Source organism: Hibiscus syriacus, unplaced genomic scaffold, assembly GCF_006381635.1.
Source record: "Hibiscus syriacus cultivar Baekdansim isolate YM2019G1 unplaced genomic scaffold, ASM638163v2 tig00111002_pilon, whole genome shotgun sequence".
In the NCBI taxonomy this organism is placed as follows: domain Eukaryota; kingdom Viridiplantae; phylum Streptophyta; class Magnoliopsida; order Malvales; family Malvaceae; genus Hibiscus; species Hibiscus syriacus.
In genome coordinates, this window is record NW_024062948.1 from 520399 (window position 1) to 547618 (window position 27220).

Consider the following 27220-nt stretch of genomic DNA (forward strand, 5'->3'; position numbering starts at 1 on the left):
ATCTAATTGTCGAAATGGTCCATGACGAATAAGACTGATTTTTTTTTGGGTCAACGGAGTGTGATCTTAGTCGTAGGATACAACTGAGTTTTTCTTTGGTTCTTTTAAAGTTCTTTCTTATCCTTGAGCTTCTTTGTACCCTGAAAATTGTGCCCTAACCAAAACAATTTCCAGTCAAGCTTTGTGCTCCAAGTCCAACAACCATTGCTGACTTCACTTTGTGGAATAAAACAGAAGTGAAAAAGAATACATAAACCCAAATCATGGAATTAAACAAAAATGTGCGAACCCCATTGTTTCACCAACACGTTTACTTGCTATCCAAGGGTCACAGTTTATTGTTCAAAATGGCAAAACCTGACTCCTTATTTTCAAGCGCGTCCTGTAAAAAACAGCTCTTTAGGGTATGCAGATGCATAATAGTGCCGAAAAACAGGGGATATACCCAGTTTGACTGAACAAAGCAGTTTCATTTTACCTTGAATTTGCTGCTAACGTATTTGTATCTTGGGACGTTGATGACTGAAAATCATGAGCAAAACCAACGAGTTAATCTCTTCAAATGGCATTCTAATAAAACATACGAAACCCGGTATTTTAATCTTTAACTAAACAGAGAACTACCATTCCCATACGATGCCTTTGTGAGATTAGAAGATAGAAGCTTTTGGGCTACTGAAGAGATATCCTTGGTTGTAATTTCATCAACCACCTTCAAGAAATGCTCCACAGGCTTCCTGATAAATTTAAAAAAATTCAATTACACAATATCATAATAGTTTACGCATAAACTTTAATATAAAAGCAAGCAGTAATACATATAGATGTTGATGAGAAGCAACTAATTAGCAATGTCACTGTTAATCACGGAAATGGTAAAAAGCTGATAATTTTATAAATAGTCGTACCTCTAACCATATGTCAAGATTTGTTTACCAATATCTTTTGACGCAACTGCCTGCAGAAAACACCTCGCGGGTAAACAGAAAAACTTGACAGGAGAATATGATCCTCGGCGAGAAGAATTGAATTTGGCTATAGTAAAGAAACTAAAGAGATCAGTTTACATACTCTGGATTCCAAATTCATCAAAATGGCAGACTTGGTCGACTCTTTAGCACGGTCCAGTTCTTTCTTCTCAACTGTAAAGAAAACAATGAAAAGTATTTCAGTAACAGGCACCATCGAGTGGGTGTTGCAGAAAGTACAAAGTACTTTCCATAATAAAGAGCTGTTAACCTTGTCCAGGTGTTGCAACAGCCATAAGATCCTTGACAGCTACATCGATCAGAACCCTGAGTCCAGAAACATCAGTGTCATAAAGATTAGTAATACCAGCAAACAGTATCTGTACAGTTGGAAATCTATAATCAACTTAGTTAAAAGTCCAAGAAAAGGGAGATGAGTTACAATATAGAACAATTGATTAAGCAAATAGAACCTTCAAATGCAGGTCGTTGTGGCCTTTTAACCATGCCTATTACTAGCATTTAACAAATAAGTGTCTTGCAAGAAAATCATCTATTAATGATTTATTTGTGAAAGTCCCTAACGTTAATTTACATGGAAGTTGCCGATTTCACTTGGCTGTAATCGCAAATCCCTAGCATTTAGTATCGTTTAACTGGTGTGATTTTACAAGCTTTACCATCCAAAAGGTTTCCTAATTCAATCTGCCAAAAGAAATATAAATTCCAGAACACACTATCCCCAACACCATCAAGCTTGATATGTTATTCTATATTTTTGGTCAAGCCTGTGGCTTCAACATCTCTAGTGCCAGAAGAAATAGCGAAATGAGACAAAAAGAAAGAAGAGTATCAGCGGAGATAAAAAGGAAAAAAAAAGAATCTCTATCAAGCAAAAAAAGCCCAAAAATCCTTGCAGAACAATGTGAAAACCAATAAAAGGAAGTAGTTCTCTACTTGAGCTTTTGCTACACAAAGACATATTGGAGCAGGGAAGATAGAGGAAGGAATAGAGAACTATACATGAATTAGTAATGAAAGGTTCAAAAGAAGACTTACAGTTGTAGCTTGTATCCCAAATAAGCCAGTCTGGTTGTAAATGCTGTTGAATGCTGAAAATGACTGAACTCGTGAATACTGATTCAAGACTCGAAGATCTGCTCATAATTTAACCAAAACACTTTCAAGCTGAATTATACAAATTGACTAAATTATTAAAAGAAATTAGAAGTCTAGTTTCAGAAAAAAGTTAAAGGTAAAGCGTTCACTAAAATAACAAAAGTTCTTTCTACCTTTGCTCTTAAACTATAACTTGTCATATACTGAAAGATAAAGAATATACACCACAATCAACTTACATAGTCTTGAAGACATTCCTTTTCCAGGGCCACCAGCTGAAAATGATCCACCTCCTCCCATTAGAATCTAGAGAACATTTATATTTATCATTTATCAACCTTCCTATGTTGAAATCATGGTAGCAAGCAGGGAGAACAAAAAATGCAATAAAAACCAAGCAACCAAGATAGCAAGATCTTTTATGAACTGCATCAAAAATTAGAACATTGCATAACAAGGACATTGAGCAGATAAAGAAATCCAACGTTAAAAACCTGAAGAATGGTTAAAACTATAGCTTCCTTCTCATTGTGCAACCACCAGGAAGTTCAAATGAAAGGGCAAAATGAGTTAGATCCTGCAATTTATAATCATTTGCAACTCAGACTGGGAAGAAAAACAAAAGAAAAGCTCACTTTCTAAGTATTTTTTATGATGCATACCCCTGAATCAGCCTGGCAACAGTAATCTCCTCCAGTATACGCAGATTTTGGTTCCTGAGAACGAGGGACCTTGGGAAGGTCTGACAAAAGTGGTTCTGCAATAGATAACAATTCTTCATGTTCAACACCAGTTGCTGCCAGTACCATCCGAGAAGCAGTAAAATTTTCCTAATATTTTCATGGCAAAGCAAGCTTACTAGTGAGGAGGATATACAATGGTCAGGTACAATGCAAAGTACAATACACAATTAGCAGTTAAAGCATAACAAATAAGTTTTATGAGAATCACCGCAACAAAATCCTCCAAAACTGTACTATTCAATAAATTAACTGCAGATTCTGGGGCTAAAAGAGGATTTGCCAATGCACCAGAATAACCAGCTGAGTGAATGGCTTCTAAGAGCATGCCATGCGGATTCTTTGCAGCTTCGGCAATTTCTTCTTTCACCTTCTGAAGCTGCACAAGGTCAAATACCAAATTGCAATCTCACAAGGGCATTTAATCTGAAGCTGCACATAATTATTTAGCACAAAAGCAGCAAGATTAAAGCATTTACTTGTTCATTGACCTCCCAATCCAAGAAAGCAGGGTTTCTCACACAATCAATAAGTAACTCTACCATTTTAGGAACATAAGTCTTCAAAGCATCAAAGGTATATCCAATCTGCTCCCGAGAAACTGCAGGATTCACATTGCCACCAATTGTCTCTACTTCCCTCACTATACGCAAATGGCTTCGGTTTGTTGTGCTTTTGAAGGCCATACGCTCAAGCAGGTGTGAGACCCCAAATGAGGCTGGTGACTCATAGTTTGAACTGCAGTCAATATATAAGCCTATTGATGCAGCAGGGCTCTGCTCGACAACAAAAACAATAGCCAATTCATCAATAAACTAGAAAAATAGCTCTCTTCTTTTTTTTTTTTTTTATAAGAATTGAAGGCCTAGTTAACAACCCCCTTCTTAATTGAAGGAGCTCGTAAAGAAGCTCCTTAAATCAGCGGAAGGAGGAAAAAGTGCATTAAGATTTCATTAAACATAAAGAAAGTTACAATAGAAATACAACACACCAAAACACCAGTTACAATAGAAATACAACACACCAAAACACCCTTTACGGGGACTAAAAGCCATAAGACAACAGTAAACAACAACTCAGGAATCAACCTATTCCAGCCTTAGCTAAGGCATCAGCCTCTAGGTTAGCATTCCTAGCAACCCATCTAACAACACCCTCAAAAGCTCTAAGCCTATCAACTATGTCATTAACAATAAAAGCATACACATCTGGACATAAATCAACATTCTTAATCAATCCACTGCCACCCTGTTATCACTCTCGATAATCAACCGATCCTTAACAATCTCTTGAAAAGAGTCAAAAAGGGATAAACCCCTTTGAATAGCTTTAAGTTCCATCAGTGTAGGAGGACCCGAACCAGCAGACTCCTTGAAAGAGCCAAAAATCAAACCAGAATGATCTCTTAAAACACCACCAAGACCACTCTTCTTCCAGTCGCAACTAGTTGCAGCATCAACATTAAATTTGATGAAGCCCTTAGGGGGAGGTAACCAAGGGATCTTAGATAAAATCACTTTATTGTAGGATGAACAAGAATCCCCTAGGGAAAGATCAGAAATGAGAGAATCCTTAGGGATAGAAATCTCCTTATACTTGGCTAAAAACTAAGAAGCAAGCCTAAATCTTGCTGAAAAATAATTATGTCTGATCTAACTTCCTCCCTTCGAACACTATATCATTCCTGACTTTCCAAATGGTCCAGATAACAGCCCCTGGGATAAATGGCCATATAGCTAAATTAGTCTTCAAATCATCTCAAGCTAGGAGAAAAATCTTGGCATTTGCGTGAAAAACATAAATAAGCCTCCAAAACTTCATAAATTTATTCCATAAGGACCATACTACCAAGCAAGTAAAGAATAAATGTGTGGAAGACTCCTCCACCAGCTTACAAAGAGGACATAAAACATCTTCAATACCCTGAACCCCTCTTTTAACCAGTTCATTCTTACTGCTAGCCTCTGAAGAACAACTTGCCACATAAAGGATTCCACTCTTGGAGGAAGCAGACCCCTCCAAATTATATTTTTCCAGAAATGAACCTCCTCCGATCCTGAAGAACACAAATTAACACAAGAGCTAACAGAATACACACCATCCCCATTGTCTTTCCATATCAAAACATCACTGGAATCTTTAGAAAGAGAGTAATCTGAAATGATAACCATTAGATTAGACCATTGTTCGAGTTCCCAGTCATTTAAATTCCTTCTCACTTGAACATCCCAAATCCAGCCCATAGAACGATATTCACCAAACTCACATAATTTGCCACTCTTGTTTGTTGAAATAAAAAACAGTCTAGGAAAGATAACCATTAGCGGATAGTCCAAAGCTCAACTATCTTGTCAGAACCGAATGAACTTTCCATCACCAACTTGCAAACTATAGAAACTTCGAAACTTAGAGCCGAAGAGGTCATCTTTTTAATAGTTATTCACCATTGATCTCCAAATCCATGAAGCTTGGGGCGGAACCTCTCTGTCAAATAATAACAAGGATGAATCAATATTGTATTTGTTGCACATGAATTTCCTCCAAACAGTGTTTCTTTCATTAGCAAACCTCCAAGACCATTTCCCTAATAGCGCTATGTTCATGCTGTTGAGATTCCGAACACCCAAACCTCCCTCATTCTTTGATTTACACACATTGGACCAATTAACCCAATGTATCTTGGTTTTTCCATTTCCCCCTCCCCATAAGAAGTTAGACATGATAGAATTGAGAGTTTTGTAAACCGAGGCTAGAATCTTGAACAACGACAGAAAATAAGTAGGAAGCGAGCAAAGGACCGACTTGACCAATACCAATCTCCCTGCTAATGACAGAGTAGAAGCCTTCCAACCAGCAAGTTTCTTGTGAACGTTTTGAACCACCGGTCCCAAAGAGCTGATGAATTCCTAATAGCACCAAGGGGAAGTCCTAAGTAATTTGAAGGAAAGGACCCAACTGAACAACCAATTGACTCTGCCCACTCCTGAATAACCTCTTGAGATAAGTTAATTCCAAACAATTTGCTTTTCTTTAGATTTAGCTGAAGACCAGACATAACTTCAAACAGTCTAAGAACCCTCTTCACATTCAAAATCTGCATCTTCGAAGCTCCACAAAATATGATAAGATCATCAGCAAATTGCAAATGTGATAAATTAAAAGAATCATCCTCTCTACCTATAACCATTCCAGAAAATAACCCCTTAGAAACTGCTTTCAGAAGTAATAAATTGAGTAGTTCCCCTACTAAGTTAAACAACAATGGAGACAAGGAACAACCCTGTCGAAGACCCTTTGCCATTGTGAATTCCTCAAAAGGAACTCCATTGACCAATAATGAAACAGAAGTTGTAGTAACACATCTCCTTATCCAACCAATCCATCTGGATCCAAAACCCACCTTCTCCATTACCTTAAACAAGATAGGCCAATCAACTGTATCATACGCCTTCTTGAGTCATCCTTGAAAACGCAACCCTTGAGCCCTTTTTTCCTCCAATAATCATTCCTTCATTAGCAATAGAGAACAATCCAAAAATTTGACGACCAGGGATAAAAGCAAATTGAGTCGGGCTGATGGTATCTCTGATGCAACTTCTTAACCTCCTGGAAAGACACTTGGATAAGATCTTGTATACCCCTCCTACTAAGTTTATAGGTCTATAGTCATCTAAACCTCCAATGATAAAGCCCTTGGGAATAAGGGTAATGAAAGTATGGTTGATACCATGCTCCCAATCTTTCCCCAAATAGAAATTGTGGAAAAATTTCAGAATGTCTTCCCTAAGGATAGGCCATAACCTTTTGAAAAACCCCAAATTTAATCCATCTGATCCCGGAGTTTTGTTGCTATTACACGACTTTAATGTCTCCCAAATTTCTTCCTCTGAAAATTCCTTTTCTAAAAGTATACTTTGCTCCAAAGAGATCTTAAAAAAAGTCAACCTTATATCATCCACTTCCAAAGTAGACCGAACATTAAAGATTTTAAAGAAGTGATCCCTTACGGTGGCTTTGATAATAGTCGGGTCTTGGATAATATCTCCCTCAACTCTGAGAGCATTCATAGCATTTATCTTTCTTCTAACTGAAGCACAAGTATGAAAAAATCTAGTATTACGATCCCCATCATATACCCACTTCATTATGGAATTCTGATGCCAAATCTGCTCCTCCATCCTGTGCAGTCTCCATAACTCTAATCGACAGACATTTAACTCTGCCGCTATCCCATCATCGCTTGCAACTTGCAAATTCTGTATATCCTCCTCTAATTTCTGAATCTTCCTTTCTAATTCTGTAATTAATGCTCCTGGAAACTGATTTCTCTTCCCAGCCCACATTTTTATGGCTAATTTCGAACTCTTCAGAATGCTCAAAATTCCAGCTTTCATCTGCTTTTTCTTGCAATATGAAATTGTAACACTGACCACTTCCTCAAAACCATCTTCCTCCATCAAATAATTAAAGAGTCTAAAAGGTTTTTTACCCCAATTAACTCCTCCATTCTCAAGCATTATAGCATTATGATCTGACATAGACCTGGGAAGCAATGATTGAACAATATCAGGAAAAGCAGCCATGAATTGACCATCCACCAAAAACCTATCCATCCTTACAAAAGTTGGAATATCTTGGTTATTACACCAGGTGAACCTGCTTCCATTCAAAGGTAGATCAATTAATCCTGATTGTTGCATAAACTGATTGAAGATCCCCATTGAGTTTCTGTTATGAGCTCTACCAACCTTCTCATCCTCACACAAGTACACATTGAAGTCCCCTCCCAAACAAACAGGAAGACTCTGTCCAGAAATAAACAAGCTTAACTCTTCAAAAAAACTTGCTTTCTCATCCTCCACCGAAGGACCATAAACATTAATTAATCCGCATCTAAATTGATTAGAACGGAATTTTCCCGAAACTGCAATGAATCTCCTATTAATATATTGATTTTCCAGCTCAAAAACATTATCATCCCAGAAGCATAATAACCCCCTGAAGAACCAACCGTTGGAGATTCAATAAAACCTAGAAGAATATTTAACCCTCCTCTTCTAAAAAAAGATCTTTGTATCTTCTCAGATTTAGTTTCTTGCAACCAAAGAAAAGAAGGAGATATCTTAGAGACAAAATAGAACTTTTATGTGAATCATTCTTCACAAAAAGAATACGTACTGCTGAGGTTTCTGAAGCAACTTTGATGCCATTTTGGAAGAGTTGTAATCTTAATTTTACCAGGTTCAACATAATCAGGCAATGAAGGTGGTAGGGCAACACCTGGTAGGGGAAAATCTAGTGGTGGCATGGACTTAGACTGACTTCCAGTTAGCCAACTTAAGATGCCACCAGAAGAGGATGATGTTGTAGCAACAGTAGTGGAACTTGCAAACCTTCTAGGTTCTATATGGAATGTGCGAGCCTATACTCGAACATTCATGCAAACATTGAACATTTACAAGCAGGCAGACCATCAGTACGTGGAAAACTTTGCCAAATGAATCATAACTCAAAAACGGCTATCTTCACAATAATAACCCTTTTGAAGTTGACATTCCCAACTTGTTTTAAAAATATTCCTCCCAAACAAATAAAACAATTATAAATGAAAAACAGAAGTATTTTGGCAGGCATTCACCCTCGTAAATATAGATAGAAACTGAAGAAAATTATGGCCAAAACCTTTGGTCAAGTATAAATTAGGTGATGGACAGATTTATCTTGGACAAGCTTCCTTTCCTACACAGATAAACAACTGATGGGAAATTTCTTTGCCAAGTACTAGCAGCTTTAAGCAATTAGTAGGATAAACCTAGATATCATATGTTCCGTGCTCTTTTTGTAAACAAGTGAAACAAAAAGCATTGTGAATCTCTCTAAAATATAGGCAGGACAGAATTGATCCTCAAAAACTTTTTTTTTGAACTCTTGATCATCGGTCACCATCTGTCACCATCGGCAAAGAAAATACACAGCCAACTTTTGTCCTTGAGCATTACGCTTTCTAGAATTGCTTATAAAGCACTCTTTTAGAAGGCGATGGATAATGTACAAAACCCACTCAAGCATATGTTGGTTCATTAATAATATATCGATATTTAGACTCAACCATCTATCAAATAATGTTAGTTAGTTAATCAATTGCTTCATATGAATCAAGATTTTTGGACAAAACTCTAGCGCACTATTCTCTCTTTTGTTTCTAGGAACTATACATTTTGGGACTGAGCAGTTTTTTTTAACAGTTTGCACTTATCCAAACAAGTTAGTTCCCCACATCCCCCTTCTTTAGACTAAATAAATTCAAATTATTAAAAAATAATAAAAAAAGCTACTGTTATACATTATAAAGCTGTTCTAGAAACTAAAATTCTAAAGGCATGGTCACTCGATAAATCAATTAACAAAATCAAATACAAAACAATAACAAAAGAGGCAATCACTCAATAAACATATAGTCTGAAACTGAACGGAACTCAGATTTGTAATCAAGTCCAGCTTTTAATTTCTACACTAAGATGATATCAATTGAATTATAAATATAAGTAAAAAGCGAAGAATTGGCAGCAAATTACCGAACAGATCTATCAACTAAAAACAAGACCAACTGCAGATTGACTAACAATAAAATCACCAGAATCGAATCGAATTAGCCTTGTTGTACTCGAGATAGAAGACCGACTGCAGTAGCTATATCGAATCATCAGCGACCATAAATTAGGGTTTTTTGGAACCATTGAATTGAGAGTGCGGAGGCGAGAAGCCGCGGTTCGGTACATAGTGATCGGCAGTCTCCAAATGGTATAAGGGTTCGTTTGGTTCACGGAAAGATTATCACTGCTAATTTAAGATTACTACAGAATAAGATTATTAATAATGTTATATTTTGTGTTTGGTTGGTTTAGTATAAATGTAAAATTATCATGTTTGGTTAAAGGAATAAAATATTATTAAAATATATATCTGACCAAATTATCCTTATTATATATTTGTTTTTTAATAAGTTAAAAAATATTTATTATTTTTTAAAAAAATTTAAATTCATAAAATTTATGTAATTTTTTACAAAATTGAAAAATATAAAAAGATTTAATGAAAGGGTAAAATTTTATTTTAACCCTGAACTTCATATAAAATTTTAATTATAGATTTTTTTATAAATCTAAAATAGTTTAAGTATAAATTTGTAATTTAACATTCGTAGAATTTTTATTATTCAATGACAGAAGAAGTATATTTTTGAAAAAAAAAAATTTAAGGGCATTTAGTCCAAAACGCTGGTAATCTAACAATACCTAAGGAAAGTGAGGTAATGACATTCGAGGTAATGACATTCCCAGTAATATACCCAAAAAAATCTACTATTGATAATCTTACATTATCGGAATGGATTCCCGAGCTAACCAAACGGGGGAATGCGATTCCATTCCCATGGGAATCCCACATCCCCATCCAAACGCCCCCTAAGAGTTTTGTGGAAGATGCGAGGGACTGGCTTGAGCCGTTGGTGTTTTGCTTAGCTTCTGTATGTGAGCGCTTTGATTAGTTGATGACGAGGATATTGACACGTGCAAAGTTTTCTCCTAACACTTGAGAGTACAAGGCGAATACAATTTAAGTTAAAGTGATCATTCGATTGGATCGAGTTGAATAAAAAAAAGTAAATTGTGTTAATAGTCTCATGTTTCTGTTCTGATCAGTTTTGATTGTTAATTTAAAAATTAAATGTTTGACCTCTTATGTTATCGATCTATTTGATTTAAGTCTCTCAGTTGTTAATTTTCATTAATTCATTGATGAAAGTATTACTTGGCAAATTAAAAATAATAAACAAATCCACATAAATCAATAGGTATAAATGACGTCAAAAAAAACTCATTAAAAAAATCTTCTTCATCATCTTCTTTAATACAAACCTCAACTTAAAAAAACAAATGACTTGATGACTAAAGTTGCAAAAGTGATTTGATCCATATAAAACAAGTAAGCTCTTAGAGGCAATCTTGATTACTGAAGAAAACGTCACCGTGATCTTTGTCTCGCAAACGGGTTAGGTGCAAATAATTCCACTATGTGAATAGAACTAACTTACAGTCGATTTTCTTATTAGTCATTGCTAAATCATGTCTTAATTTGTTTTTGTTTCTTCTCTTATTCAACCACCTCCCACTATATAAGTCATAAACGAGGAAAAAAAACAATAAGGCTTAATATTGAAAATTCAAAAGAAATAAAAGAGAAAGCACCTACAAGTTCTATTTGCTTTTATCAGAACACAAAGTTCACTTTCATACCCATCTAGGGATCATCCATTGACTTAATCATCTCTTGTTTTGTTTCATTTCTTACACGTAACAGATAATATATTTTTCTTTCTTTTTTAAAATATATCTTTTGACCGATCATCACCAAAAATCTCTCTTTTTTTCTCTCTTTTCATCCATTTTGCATTAAATACTTTTGATTTCCATGACAAACCAAGAAAATAAAAAAGAAATGTCGAAAGAAAATAAACAAAAGCCATTAAAACAAAATCATAAAGGAGGCGGAGGCGAAGGACTATAACCCCATTTACCTGACCGAGACGAAACAAGCCAGACCCCAAAGGCCCATTAACTAATTTTTCCTAAAAGCTTACTCAAACCTTATTTTAAATACTTTAAAAATTTCTCTTGCTTTTACTGATTTCAAATATTTAGAGTAACTGAAATAAATTAACAAATAGTTAAACATAAATCAAACATTTATAAAATTCAAAGTTTAGACCCAAAGTCCAAAACAAAGTTTATATCTAATGTCCCAAAAATAATTAAACATCAAAAATACTATCCAAATAAATACTAACAAAAATAATAATAAACATAAGGTACGAATAAATGTCATACATTAAAAACAATGAAAATAGAATAATGTTGAACTCTAAGTACCGCTCCTCCTAGCTCATTAATCTAAAAGAAGAAACTAAGGGGAGTAAGCTATAAGGCTTAATGTGTCTCTAAAGTGAAACAAACACAAGTAATAGCATAATCCGAAGTATACATTAATATTTATACTTCAAATCATCAAAGGTAATCACAATGTAAATGATATGTAAATACTCATGCACCTGCCCATACTCCTGTTACACCCCGAAGAGTGGATTTCCCATAACCACACTAATTCCAACCAACACACCATATAAGTGGGGTCTACCACAAAGGCAAAGATCACTGAATCCAAAAAAGTGGCATTCATTCCCGCCGAGTGAATGCATTTAATTTCCCTTATCAATAATCGTCCAAATATGATATGCAATATGAACATACAAAATCGATTTCTGATCTGAATAGCACATATCCGAATAACATATACTTGAATATCATATTTCTGAATTCTGATATGATCTGAATGTAATAATTACATATGCAAATAATTCGAATGCATTTCATAAATTTTCAGTCCGACATATCAACAAATTTCACATAACATATATTTTCGAATTATATCATATACAATAATATCACATAATCTATCATGCTCAAAATCAAACTTTCAATTAACATGCTTATCTGAATTATAATAAATGCAACAATACCATAATACAATCATGCTTCAATTTATTTTTCAATCAGAAATCAATCAACACAACATAATATAGCATCGGACAGAGACACACCTCGACAAAATAGCTAACGTCGGTCGTAGTGCCTATCACAATCAACTTAAGCAACGATTTGACCATAAACAATTCCTACGGATTAACTGAATAATTAGATAAATATACTAAATAACCGATAAATCCTAAAGACTAAAATAACAACTATCACGGGCAAAAGTACCCAGATAATTTGGATGGGAAAGTTTATTTCCCAAACTAATGCACTCAGCTGATTAATAAGTATGTTTGACATATAGAAATACCCGGGATTACTCGGCGTCTTCAGTGTAGGTGGTAGGTTGTCTCAGACTGGGAAACAAGTAAGTATTAATGCAAATATTAATTATTCATTAATAATCGGGTTAGTTGGTGGTTGAACAAAAAATTATAATAAATATCCGGTATGTTATAAAATAAGGTGTTTTGGTTGAGAATTGAAGAGTAAAGTAGTAGTGAGGAAATGAGAGAAGAGACAAAATCTGGAGAAAAATTGAAAGAACAATCATCTGAAAAGAATAGTAGAGAAAATTTTGAAGAAAATTTTATTCCAATCTATAATCTGTAAATATTATTCAAATAAAATTTTATTAGTATTTGAATAAAATATGTATATTTCGTAAATGTATTTAAAATATTATTTTTAATATGTTGTTACAGGTAAAAAAAATGAGTGAGAAATTCGATAAGATTTATTTATAACATCAACTTGTCGAAAGAATAATAGAGAAAATTTTGAACGAAATTTTATTTCAAACCATAATTGTAAGTATTATTAAAAATAAAATATTAAAAATAAAATATTAAAAATAATATATCAAACATACCTGAAGACGCAACAATCCAAATCCTTCAATTTTGTCAGAAGATTTCGAGATATTTAAAGATCTTCAGTATTGCACTGTAAAAAAATACCCTAGATGTGGAATTAATCGGCTGAGGGCATTAGTTTAAGGAATAAACTTTCCATTATGTTCTGCACTTTTGCCACTATCACGCAGACTCAACACGAGAAATAAGATTCAGTTAGGAGGCGATAATTCCGGTTCGAGTCAAAGTTTCCTGCAAAAATACGACGAGCGTACTAAAATCGAAAAGTAACAATTTCCGAATATTTTACGATAAAACGACGTTGTAACGATAATAAATAAATATTATCTGGTTCGATACGAGAACAAGGCAGCGAAGTTTTCACACGATTAAGGGACTTTCGATTCGGGTAAATCGAAACAGCCAATGACTACTGCCACCATCACTGACAACAAAGCCACAATAGTAAGCGTGAAAGCATAAATCGGCCAAAAAGTGAAGACCACAACCTCTCATGACCAATGAAGACTAGACACGGCCCTAATCAGTCGGTTCAACATCTCCCATTTGAACCCCGGCCAACGAACGGTCGTCACAACCGTGGTGATCCTCGAACAACGACGGTACAAGAAATAAGACACGATTTTCTTACCGTGAAATACAAAATCAACGATGAATGAGGCAAGGGGAAAACAACGGTCTTCAGCAGTCTGCTCTGGTGATGTTGCTTTGCCGATCGACGACAAGGGAAAGAGTGAAGCAACGACGAGGAGCGAAGGCACATAAGGGAAAAGAGTGTTGGCAGCCGTTTGTGGAGATGGGAGGAAAAAGAAAGGCTGAGTCACGCACGGCTTTGTGGAGATATAAAGTAAGAGTTGCGGTTTTAATAAACATGGTGTAATCTCATCATTATTCATCATATTTTCTAGGTTCACGAAACAAGTTACTGGTTTTACGATAATTACAATTTGGCCAGCACAATCAAATTAGGGATTTTAGCAATAAATCCCCAAATTTTAGGCTTTTAAATTGGGGAATATTTGGGGTGTTACAAGGTCGCTCTTATGGCTTATGTCTTTTCATTTTTCTCCTTTAATTAGGAGGCACAACGCTTACCCTATGGCTTATCTATTGTCCCCATAAGTCTCGTTTCATCTTCGTAAGCATCATCATGTAGCAACTCAATTTCACCTCCCAACCTTTCACTTCCATTTTCATGAAATTCACCATAGTTACACAAAACTCCAACATGAGAGTCTCCATCCTTTACGACAAGTTGCAAGCTTATGTTTTGTACAAAAATCAACATATCACTCCCCCACTGGACTTACCACCACTGTTCTATGAGACAAAGACCACGGTGACATTTTCTCCAATATTCGAGATTACCTCTAAGAGTTTAGCTATTTTAAATGGATCACATAACTTTTGCAGTTCTGACCATTAAGTCATTTGATTTTCTTCTAGTTGAGGTTTTTGGGATTTTTTATTTTTTATTCTCACATCAAGTGGTAACATATGTGGATTGTTTATTATTTTTAAATTGCCATGTAATACTTTCGTTAATGATTTAACGGAAGTTAATGGCTGAGGGATTTAAACTGAATGGACCGATAATGTAATGGGCCAAGTGTTGCGTGATTTAAGTGCTTCACAATTGGTGCAAGTATACACGTCACAAGTTATAGTATAGAATATATATCGTCTCCACAGGGATTGGTGTAACTTCGTATTCTAACTTCTTGTACTGTAAAAAGGAATAAATTGTGATATTAGGAGTTTGTATTAACAATAAAAATAAATGAACAAATAAATAAAAGTAGATTGTGATCGAATAAGAGAATATGTCGAGTTATCGTGAGTTTTAGTGTGATAACTATAAGGATAGTCTAGGCAACTGATTGCCAAGGCAACTCGATTGCCTTAACAACTGAAAATGATTTAGTTGCCTTAGCAACTAGGTTCCTCCCTTCAAAGCTCGGCGAAGCGTTCTTTAATGTCTTCTTGTTATCCTTAACTCAAAGAACTGGTCAATTGTGCATGCCTTGGTGATACATCCCTGCGTTAAACATAGGTGAACAACAACTGATCTTGCTCTCCTTTTAGCCATTGAAATCTGAATTTTATCCCTAAGATGTATTAACCTTCACCAATGTTTCGTTTGAATGAAGATCATACATATTCGTTTCTTGAATCTAACTCTCCCGATATTAGATAAATGGATAATTATTGAGATCCTCTCTCAATTCACTTAAAATCAATTAAAGAACTAATAATGAACAAACTTTGAATTTAAACCCCAATCAAGAACTTAAAAAAATCCAAATTTTTTCACAACCACAAAAACCCAATAACTCAAGCCAATTTAGTTTAGTTCATGGTTGGGTGCAAAAGAAATACAAAATAAAATTTCCCAACATGAATCAAGAAGAAACAAAGAAGAATAAAGCGCTTAGTGTCGAAACAATCCTCTCTGGCTTGATATCGTTCCAACTTAATTTTCGGAACATATTGGGTTTTAAAATAACAAATTTGGAGTCGTAATCGACCTTTGGGTTAGGTAAGTCGAATACCTGAAAATATCTTTTAAAATAATTTTAAGAAAAATAATTTTAAAAGATAAAAAGTTGTTATGCGTTTGACCAAAAATTTATTTTGAAAACGGGGTTTGGGAGTCGGTTACGTGTGGGGAAGGATTAGCACCCCACAACGCCCAAAAATTGGTACTTATGTGATTATACGTCATCTAAATATTAAAATTTGGCAAATTCGAATAATATTTAAATTATGATACATTTTTTATAAAAATAAATATCATTTTATACGAATAATCCTTGATAATATCTTCCTAGCCAGTTAAGGAGGTATTTTTATGGATTACTCGTAAAAAATAGTATTTCCCTAAATTTATATACAATAAAATAAATTTATTTAAAACATAAAAATATTATTTTATTCGAGTAATCTTTAGAAATATATTCCTTGTTAGTTAAGGTGTATTTCTTTAAATTACTAGTTGTCGCGACCGTCTTTCGGGTTGGGCCCAAAATTGAGCTTCGACTTAAATAAAACGTTAGAGTCACCACCGATCATTTTTTTAAAACAAAGGGTTGACGGATACCTTAATTTACCATCTTACATGATCTGCGTTTTACCAGAAATATGTCAGATTCGGGAGTTGGTTACAGTCAAGGAAGGATTACACCCTTACCATTTTAATTTATCGATTGTTTTAATTGCAAAAATTTAAATTTAAATGAAAATTTAAAGACTCGATTCGAATTACTTACCTTTCATCGATTGAAATTACCTCTAAAAAGTTGAAAACGTTAAATTATAAAATAAAAGAAATATCAAATAAAAATTAAATCTAAAAAAATAAATCAAAGAAGGAAATATTAAATTTTAAAAAATGTTATATAAAAACGTTAAAAGAAAAAATAAAATAAGTGAAGAAAATATTAAATTTCAGAAAGGAAAAATAATAAAATATAAAAAAATATTAAAAGAGAAAATAAAAATAAAACAAAACAAAATAAAAAAGAAGTAGGAAAATAAAGATAAAACAAAATAAAAAAAGAAGTGTTAAATTTTATAGAAAATACAAGTAAAGAAAAAAATAAAGGTAAAATAAAAGGTATAATAAAATAAAATAAAAAATAAAATAATAAAATAATAAATAATAGTAGTAAAGATAAAAAATGATTTTTAAAAGTTGTTTTTAAAATAAAAGATAAGAATTAAATAAAAGAAAATAATTAAATAAATAATCTAAAGAGATTAAGATAAATAGAAACTTATAGTGAAAGCAACCTCATACTTCAACTTTGTCTCAAATTCCTCGGATCATCGAAGCTGATTTTTATTTCAAGATTCACGTCAGTTACTACAAGAACAATTCCTTGCTGTTGACTCGGATTATATTGTTTCAACAATAACTGATTCCGATCTCTGTTTCCTCTTAGCAAACAATTCTGCTAAGTGTGTTCTCAGGGAGTCGAATGTGCTTCAATAAGCCATTCCTTCTTACAATTCTCACGTTTAGAATTGAGTCTTCGCTTTAGCCCTTGGCTTAAAAGAAAATTAGCTAAGCATGACCAAAGTCATGCTTAGCATTTGTTGAAAACGAAAATTAAAAGAAAATAAATGAGTATACGAATAGAGAGAAAACTAGAGAGAAAAAGAATATTGTATTCTCAGATGTATTGTGAGCTCAAATGTGTCTTCTTAGGCTTGAGAGGGTATTTATAACCTTCAAATTCCTAAAAACAAGCTAAAGTAATTCCTAAAAAATATCTTTTATCCTAATTAAAACACTTAAAACTATTTAAACTAAAATACCTAAAATAAAGATAAAATAAAAATAAAATAAAATAATATTTAAAATAAAATCCTAATTGAAATACTAATATATATTTAAACTAAAATACAAAGATAAAATATAATGTTAATATATATACTAAATAAGCCCCGAATGAAAATAGATGTCTATGGTTGCCCATCTTTTTCCTTTTTCGTGTAACGAAAAATAGGACAAAGATAAAAGGACACAAATTTTCGTTCGGTAGGTGCAGATGACTTTTTCATCGCGAAATTGGGTCAGTCTTGAAATGATATCCTTCTTCATGAAATCGAAATTTGAATAGGAAGGTGGCTTCTTGTTGCCAAATCGTAGTCAACATTGCTTTTCTTCTTGGTTTAAAGACCTCGGTTTGAAAATTCAACCGAAAATAGTTCCTCGATGCTACCATATGGTTGATATGCCCTCAAGCTGAATAGAATCGAACTCGAAGGTTTTTGTTGACAAATATCCCTTCTCGTCTTGAGCTATGCTGTAAATTCGACTGAGAGATAGTTCATTATTGCTAAATCGCAGCCAACCTAGGTCTTCTTATTGACTTAAAGACCTCAGTTTAAACTTTAACCAGAAAGTAGTTCGTTATTGCTACCATGCGGTTGATATGCCTTCGAGCTGAATATAATCGAACTCGAAAGTTTTGTTGATAGATAGCCCTTATCGCCTTGAGTTATACTATAAATTCGGCTAGGAGATAGTTCCTTGTTGCTAAATCGTAACTAACCTAGGTTTCTTCTTAACTTAAAGACCTCAGTTTAAACTTCAACAGGAAAGTAGTTCCTTGTTGCTATCATGCGGTTTATATGCCTTCGACCTGAATGGAATCGAGCTCGAAAATTTTGTTGACAGATAGCTCTTCTCGCCTTGAGCTATACTGTAAATTCGATTGGGAGATAGTTCATTGTTGCTAAATCATAGCTAACCTAGGTATTCTTTTTGACTTAAATACCTCAGTTTAAACTTCAACTGGAAAGTAGTTCCTCGTTGCTACTACGCGGTTGATATGCCTTCGAGCTGAATGGAATCAAACTCAAAAGTTTTGTTGACAGATAGCCCTTCTCGCCTTTAGCTATGTTGTAAATGGTTCCTCCAAGTGAAGGATGGCTACCCTTTGCGGATCTAAGCCGTCATAATTCTTTAGTTGTCTCCCCTTTACGGGAGAGTCAAGTGGTATATTCTTCAGGTGCTTCCCCTTTGTGGGTCTGAACCAGGTGAGATGATCTTTGGATGACTCCCTTCACGGGAAAGTCATGTGGTATATTCTTCAGGTGGTTCCCCTTCGTAGGTCTGAACCAGATGAGATGATCTTTGGATGTCTCCCCTTCACGGGAAAGTCATGTGGTATATTCTTCAGGTGGTTCTCCTTCGCAGGTCTGAACCAGGTGAGATGATCTTTGGATGACTCCTCTTCACGGGAAAGTCATGTGATGTATTCTTTAGGCGGTTCTCTTTCATGGGTCTGAATCAGGTGAGATTATCTTTGGAGGACTCCCTTTCACGGGAAAGTCATATGAGATGTTCTTAAAATGACTTGTGAGAAAGCCAAGTGAGTTAGTCTTTCAGCCGTTACCAAATAATAATAAAAATTGCAGAATGCCTTCCTTTAAGTGCAATTTCCAGAATCTGACGTCCTGCACAGAAAATGAACAAATAAGCCACAAAAACCATCGATTAAGGAGTAATTTAAAAGTAAAATATTAACTTAATTAAGCATTTATCAAATTTCCCCTCACTTATTCAATGCTTCTCCTCAAGCATTCCTCAATTAATATATCAAAATCATAAGTTGTCATCTTCAATTTCAATTTATTCCTCAAACTTCCAGTCAAACTAAGTCCATGATATTTGCCGAATTCAAGTTACAATCAAGCAAAGACACAACTAAGAAAATTTAAACTAAGCAAGACATCCCAATTTCAATGAAACATGACTCAATACCTCACAAAGATTCACACATATCCACTCAAAGTGTTTGGGATGAATGAAATCGCTCAAACCGAAACTAACCAAAAACATTACCATAGGCTTGGAATCCAATCAAGTCTCCACTATGAAAAATGAATAGAATGCAATAATCAAGGGGTCTTTAAATAAGGTGCAATGAGGCTTAGGTTAGGGTAGAGAAAAGGCCAAAAAGAAAGGTTTAAAATACCAAAACAAGATATCAAAATAATTAAGAAAATCCACGAATTAACATGAAGCACAATTAAAAACAAAACAAGGAAAAAGAATAGATGAAAGACGATTGAAACGATCAATTTTTTCTTCATTTTTTTGAATGAATGGTCTTTTTTTCTATTGTTCGAAACATCGAACATCTTTTTTTTTCAAAACAATGATTTTTTCTTTTATTTTTTTGTGTGGAATAAGAGTGATGCAAGATATCAAGTCTCGGTAAGGGTGTGAAAATAGAGAAAAAAATAAAAAGAAAGGCTTCGGGTTTAATTGAGGTGTAAAACAAAGAAAGGGGAATATACTCAAATGTGGTTCACAAGTGGATATGTAAATAGGTAGGCTTTTTGGGAAAGTGGGTTTATCCTAGGTGCCCCTATCATATTAAAACATTATGTTCAGTATGTAGCCTCGATATGCATTGTGATTACAAGTTCTAGAACATCCTAATTAGTCCATCACAAACAAGTCAAACAATGAGCAAGAAAGAAAATGTATGCTAGTTAGGCTCAAATCTCACAAGAAAAGTTTATATGCACTAAGTCCAGTTCATCTCTATCGACAAAAGCATGAAATATCAATACTCAACAAAAAATTCACCAGCTATACCAATCACCAATCATGCAAATTAAATTCGATCAAAACATGATCACAATCCAAAAGGAAGCAAGAGTATAAAGTGAAGTTCAAGACTGACAACCAATGATCCTAACACATCAATATCAGAATAACTCAATTTCAAACAATCAAACAAGTCAAGGAAAAATTTGACGACATGCTTATCTTTCCCCCTCACTTAATCTGTTTTGTCCCAAAACGTATGTCGAATTTAAAAACAAAGAGAGGGAAAAGGAATACTCCCCAATCTAGTGGCGAAAACTTTGGGCCATTTCTCGATTTGTGTGTATCATCCTTGCGCAGGGGCCATGCTAATCTTCGTTTGGGAAGTCAAAGTCTAGTGGCTCATAATTTTCAGTAGTTCTGTTTGCCAAGAAATCTGATATGACACTTCCTTTTATAGCTTTTTGGCTCACGTACTCGATGTCAAATTCGGATAACAGAAACTGCCATCGGGCTTTTCGATAGGAGGGTATCTAACCCCGCAATTAGTGAACTTCTTGCTTAGGTAGTAAATGGCCATTTCCTTCCTCTTTTGTTGTTGGCTTTGCTGAAAACCAAGCTCGAACTGGTCTAGCTTTGTTATAGGAAGGGCGGGGTTGATCATTCCTTGCAACAGACTCCCAAATCCTCTTCACTAGAAATTTTCTATTAGTTAATGTGATTGTAAAAACATGGAAAATGAAAAAAATGAAATGCAAGGTATGAAAAAAATGCATTATGCATGAGAATTTAGAGTCATTGATCCAGAAACGTGTCTGTTATTATAAATAATCTTTATCGAGACAAAAATGTTTTATTTTTTAAGAGACAAAAATATCTTAAAGGTATATTTGACTAAATCCTCTAAACCCCGAACAACTTCTAATAGGTTGACAAGTCTTATTCCTTTAATCCTCTAAACCCCGAACAACTTCTAATAGGTTGACAAGTCGTATTCCTTTCTCTGTCACTGGTTGAATACCTTGTCGGACCACTCCCGTTTCCCTTGCTAAACCGTGCAAGTATCAAGTTGTTTTTTGTACTTGTTCCAAGAAGTCTCGAATGACTGTATTTTGGCTTTCACTCTCTGCTAAGTCTGCTCCCTAACAGAAATACCATTGGAGCCCTCCATCGATAGGAACTATCTGAAGTTCATTTACTTGTTTCTTAAATTCGTTAACAATGACCTCCAATTTCAGCTATCATTTTTCCATCCTATTTTTGTTGTCTCTGAAGGGACCTCTCCATGTAAGTAACCTTTTTCTCATCTTCCCCTGCAACCTTTGTCAACCAATTTTTGAAAAGTTGACTTTGATGACTTGGTGTAAGCCTAGTCCATTCTGATTCCTTCACAATATAGTAGAGTGGTATATTATTTGATTGTGGGCACCATATTTTCTTGATTAAATGTAACATATGGTTACCCTGCAGATTGTCTCCCTTTCCTTCTAAGTCTTCTCTGACCATAGTCGGACCTCTATATTTTTTACCTCTTGTGTTACAACCCCTTTATCTATTAATACAAATTATTTATGTTTAACGAATACATTTTTGTGGATCAACACCTCTTTTGAATGATGTAAATAATAAAAAACAAAGTAAAAGAAGACAAAAATGAAATGAGAGAAAGAAAAGTTAGTGAGATAAAGATAATAAAAAAATAATAATGAAAATAAAAGTCTTACCCCATGATATCTACCCCACATGCTTATTATTCCTACCTGGACATGATCTCTATCCCACTTATTAATTTTAGAAAAGTCCTAACCACATATGTTTCTAGTTTGCATGCTTTGAATAGAAAGTAAAGCATGAAATAATTTAAGACATCCTAGGTTTTGAAATGGGGTTTTGGGGTGGGCTCTAATTCCCTGTAGTCTCCCGGTTTAAATTCTAAAGAAGGGTACCCGAGTTCTCCTCGCTGGTGCCCCCTTGGGATTGCCAGACCCTCAGTCCTAAGCCCATTACAAGCTTATATGAACCAAGTTAAACTTAAGAGGATACATTCCCTTATGTCTATACGGTGAATAAATTCACACAAAGGCATAAGGTATATGAATCCGAAGGTTACTCGCTAGGCCCGCACGGAGAATAAATTCTCATGAAGGCGTCACTTTCACCCCCACTTAAAATGGGTTTGGAGCTCGGGTATAGAGTCAGAGATGAAAATTTTAAAAATCTAAAATCATTGGAAAAACGTCAGTACAACTATATATTTGAAAAAATAATCAAAGATAAATAACAAAAATCGAATAAATAAATTGAAATTTGTTATTTTCACTTAAAAAACAACCAAAAATTAATTTTGGCCTGACTCAATTACCTGTCCCCAGTAGAGTCACCAAGCTGTCGCGACCGTCTTTCGAGTGGGCCCGAAATTGGGCTTCGACTTAAATAAAACGTTAGTGTCGCCACCGATCATTTTAAAAAAAAGGGTTGATTGGATACCTTAATTTACCATCTTACCTGATCTGCGTTTTACCAGAAATATGTCAGATTTGAGAGTCGGTTACAATCAAGGTGATTTTTACTTCAACATTCACGTCGGTTACTACAAGAACAATTCCTTACTGTTGACTCGGATTATATTGTTTCAACAATAATTGATTTCGATCTCTGTTTCCTTTTAGCAAACAATTTTGCTAAGTGTGTTCTCAGGGAGTCGAATGTGCTTCAATAAGCCAATCCTTCTTATAATTCTCACGTTTAGAATTGAGTCTTCGCTTTAGCCATTGGCTTAAAAGAAAATTAGCTAAGCATGACCAAAGTCATACTTAGCATTTGTTGAAAACGAAAATTAAAATAAAGGAGTATGCGAAAATAGAGAGAAAGCTAGAGAGAAAAAGAATATTTTATTGTAAGATGTGTTGTGAGCTCAAATGTGTCTTCTTAGGCTTACCATGAGAGGGTATTTATATCTTTCAAGTTCCTAAAAACAAGCTAAAGATAATTCCTAAAATAATATATTTTATCCTAATTAAAACACTTAAAACTATTTAAACTAAAATACCTAAAATAAAGATAAAATAAAATAATATTTAAAATAAAATCCTAATTGAAATACTAAATCTATTTAAACTAAACTACAAAGATAAACTATAATATTAATATATATACTAAATAAGCCCCGGACGAAAATGGATGTCTACACTAGTATAAAATAATATATAAATTTTATATTTAGTAATAAATTTATAAATATATAAATAAAGGATTAAAATAATTAATATAATAATTTTAGAGATTAAATTACCAAACTACAAAAGATCAAGGAAACAATAGTAAATATTTAATATATTAGATACTTCAAATGTAAATAAACCAAAAATATTATTTAAAATTAAAATATTAAAATTCAAGGATTAAAATGCAAAGCATACAAAATATAATGGCGTTAAACAGAAACATCACATAATCAAGGTATTGGAATGAAAATTTAACCATAAATACCTATTCGAGATTAAAATATAAATTATTAAAAATTAAAGGACTAAATCTGATATTTACTCAAAACATATATAAATACGATTAGTGACTAAAATATAAACAAATAAAATCCAAGATCCAAATTAAAATACATGAAAATTAATTTTAATGACTAAAATATATAAAATTATAGGAACTTCAGGAATGATTTACGCGTACACCAAAATTGTAAATACCCCCTCAGAACGATGTCATTTGGGGAAGGGTATTTATACCCGAAAACTGGCCTTTATGGCCTCCCCATCTTCATTTTTTTTCATTTTCTTTCGCTTTTTAACAGAGAGAATTCTTTTTCTCTCGTCTCTCTCTAAAAACCCTCACCGGAGGGAAACTGGCCACCAGGCAGGCCACCGTACACCAGCGCCGGTGACCACCGCCAACCACCGTCCATGGTGGCCAAAATTCAGAAAACAAACTCAAATCGAACCTCAACTTCCCCTAAACCTGAATCCAAGCTACTTTGCTCCTAAAATCCCACAAAAAAACCTTATAACTAGGCGTTTTACCTTTGGTGAAATAGTGGTTTCTGGCAACGTTTGGTTTCTTCAACGAAAAAGGTAAGTCTTTCAGTTTTTTTCTCTCTGTTTTTGTTATGGTTGCTTGATTGTGGTTTTTGGTGCTCTTTGCTTTTTTTTTTTGGATGGATGTTGGTTGTTGTGTGTTCTCTCTTCATGGTTTTTTATTTACAGGTGATAGGGTTTTTTATATGCCTTGGAGTGCTCCTTTTTAACTAGTCAGATGGATGAAGCCCGGTGAGTCACCAGGTCTATGGTAGTGACTCACGTAGGGGCGTCTAGATGAATAGGGTGAGTTGGCTGGGTCATTAAATGCACCTAGATATTCTTCGATTTGGCCGGTGGTCTTCAACAGTGGTAGTTCACGTGGCAACGACTGAGAGGAGATTCTGGCACTAGAGGTGGCGGCTGGCTTATAGTCGGGCTAAGGTGGCGACTAAAATAGCCCTAGGGTTATGATGAAACTCTAGTATTTCATTTGGACCAATATGGACGGTTGGATCTGTCACAGATCCAATAGTGGATGAGGAACGACGGTTGGAGAAAATGTGAGAAAACCCTAACTGGGTTCTGGGCTTCAGGTTTGAATTATGGGCCTGGACTAGGTTCCGGGTCAGTTGGGTCATATTTGCTTGAACCAGCTTAGGTGTATTGGGCTTTGGTTGTAATTTTCTAATTGGGCCCGTGTCTGATTGTAATGGGCCTATAATAAAATTATTATTTGATATTAATAATAATAATATAATATAATACAATATAATAAATGAGACAAAACAACTGTCAACAACTGCCCTTCTTTACTCATTTTTATGTTAACAAGAATAGAGAAAAGACGAAAAGACAATGAGTTTTTGTTCAATTAACTTCTTTGATAGGAAATCTGGTCCACTCTTTTTTCAGGGCAGATCATACTTGATCTGCTCCTTTTTTGGGTAATCAGGTCAATTTTGGAAGATGTGTATGCTCCACTATTCATTCAGGGGAGATCAAACTTGATCTGTGCCTCTTTTTCGGGTAGTCAGATCAATTTTTTAAGATGTGTCTGCTCCATTATTCATTCAAAGGAGATCAGACTTGACATGTGTCTCTTTTTCGGGTAGTCAGATCAATTTTAGAAGACATTTCTGCTCCACTATTCATTCAGGGGATTTTTCATGTAGTCAGATAAATTTTGAAAGACGTGTCTGCTCCACTATTCATTCAGGGGAGATCAAACTTGATATGTGCCTCTTTTTTGGGTAGTCAAATTAATTTTGGAAGACGTGTCTGCTCCACTATTTATTCAAGGGAGATCAGACTTGATCTATGCCTCTTTTTTGGGTAGTCAGATCAAATTTGGAAGATGTGTCTGCTTCACTATTAATTAAGGGGATATCAGACTTGAGAAATCTTTGGATAAAGGGTATACTCCACTCTTCTTTCAGGAGACCAGACTTGAAAAAATCTTTGGATATCCCTCTTTTTAGGGATTTTGAATTGGTTACTCTTATCTTGGGGTTTCAATACCTTCAACCTTCAGATTTCTTTTGGGAAACTTGTAGATATCATATTACATTTATTAACATGCATTTATGAATGTCATGATCCTATTTATGCCTAAAATGTGTGCAATGACACAATTGTAGTGTATTTTCTTTTTCGAATGAGAACCCTCTCTTGTTGTCCATCTTGTGACTTGGTTTCATCTTGGGAACAAAAAATATGATCGATTTACTCCAGATGACAATCTTGATCCCATCCTATTTAACCAAATATGATCTTAGTTTTCTTTCTTCTTGAACCCCGCCAGTACCAATGACCAACCACTTGATTAGTGACAAATATTTTGGATCATCCTCAAATGGCTGAAACTTTTTATGTACTCCAAGGTTTTATTTTCCATATATCTTGTCATCAAGCAAGTTAAAGCCATTGTCAGCTTCAAAATACATGCGCTTTTCAAAACTTTTTGTACAATAATACACCATGATCTCATGTACTTCAAGTTAACCTATATGTTTTTATTTTTCAAAGTAAGATGCTTGCAAAAGGAGAATTAACAAGAAAATATATCTTTTTATTTATATAAATGTAAAGAGTTTTTGAGTAACTACATGCCAAACTTTTACTAGAAAAATGTAAAAGGAAAAGAAGTAGGCATCTTCAAATATCAACAGTACAAATGCTTTTGAACTGGCACTCCACAAAGTGACTCAAGTGTAGCTTTTGTTAAAAGGATCTCAAGAGTCGTGATAATGTGTAAGGGTATGAAGTTCCTTCTTATACTGCCAAATCTCCAAATGTTAGGTGTCATCAACAAGTATTGAATCTTATATCTTCAATCATAATGCATATCACCACTTATTGTTGTTACCCAACCCAAGAATCTCTCAATCTATTTAATGAACCCAGGATCTTTACCATGCACGAATCCTAAATTATAACACTCAAGCCGCCCTTTGCGGGTTTTCAACTTGAGACCTCCTTTGGTTTCAAGACGTCCTTTCTGGATTTTCATCTTGATCCCTCCTTTTATTATTTTTCTTTTTTTTTCTTCTTATTCAGGCAAAATACCTTTTAACCATATCAGAGTTCACTGGGTGGGGTAATTCTAGCCCAACATCTCAACGAGGACCAGAGCTCCTCTAGAAGAAGCTTTCTTCACAATTTAATGTCCTTCCCAGTTTGGTATCCATTTCACTCAGAAATCCTTTTAAATAGGTAAAATCCTTCTAAGTAAAAGATCTCTTTCATGAAACTCTCGGATGTGAACTTTCTTATCGTGTGCTCGTATCATACGCTTTTGGTACATATGACCATGACAAATATCTTTCAATCTA

At 34.4% G+C, this 27220-nt stretch overlaps 2 pseudogenes; both read right to left on the reverse strand.

Moving 5' to 3' along the window:
- Positions 1–156: 156 nt before the first annotated feature.
- Positions 157–8222, reverse strand: LOC120149362 (annotated as a pseudogene).
- Positions 8223–20675: 12453 nt separating this feature from the next.
- Positions 20676–20739, reverse strand: LOC120149383 (annotated as a pseudogene).
- Positions 20740–27220: the final 6481 nt, after the last annotated feature.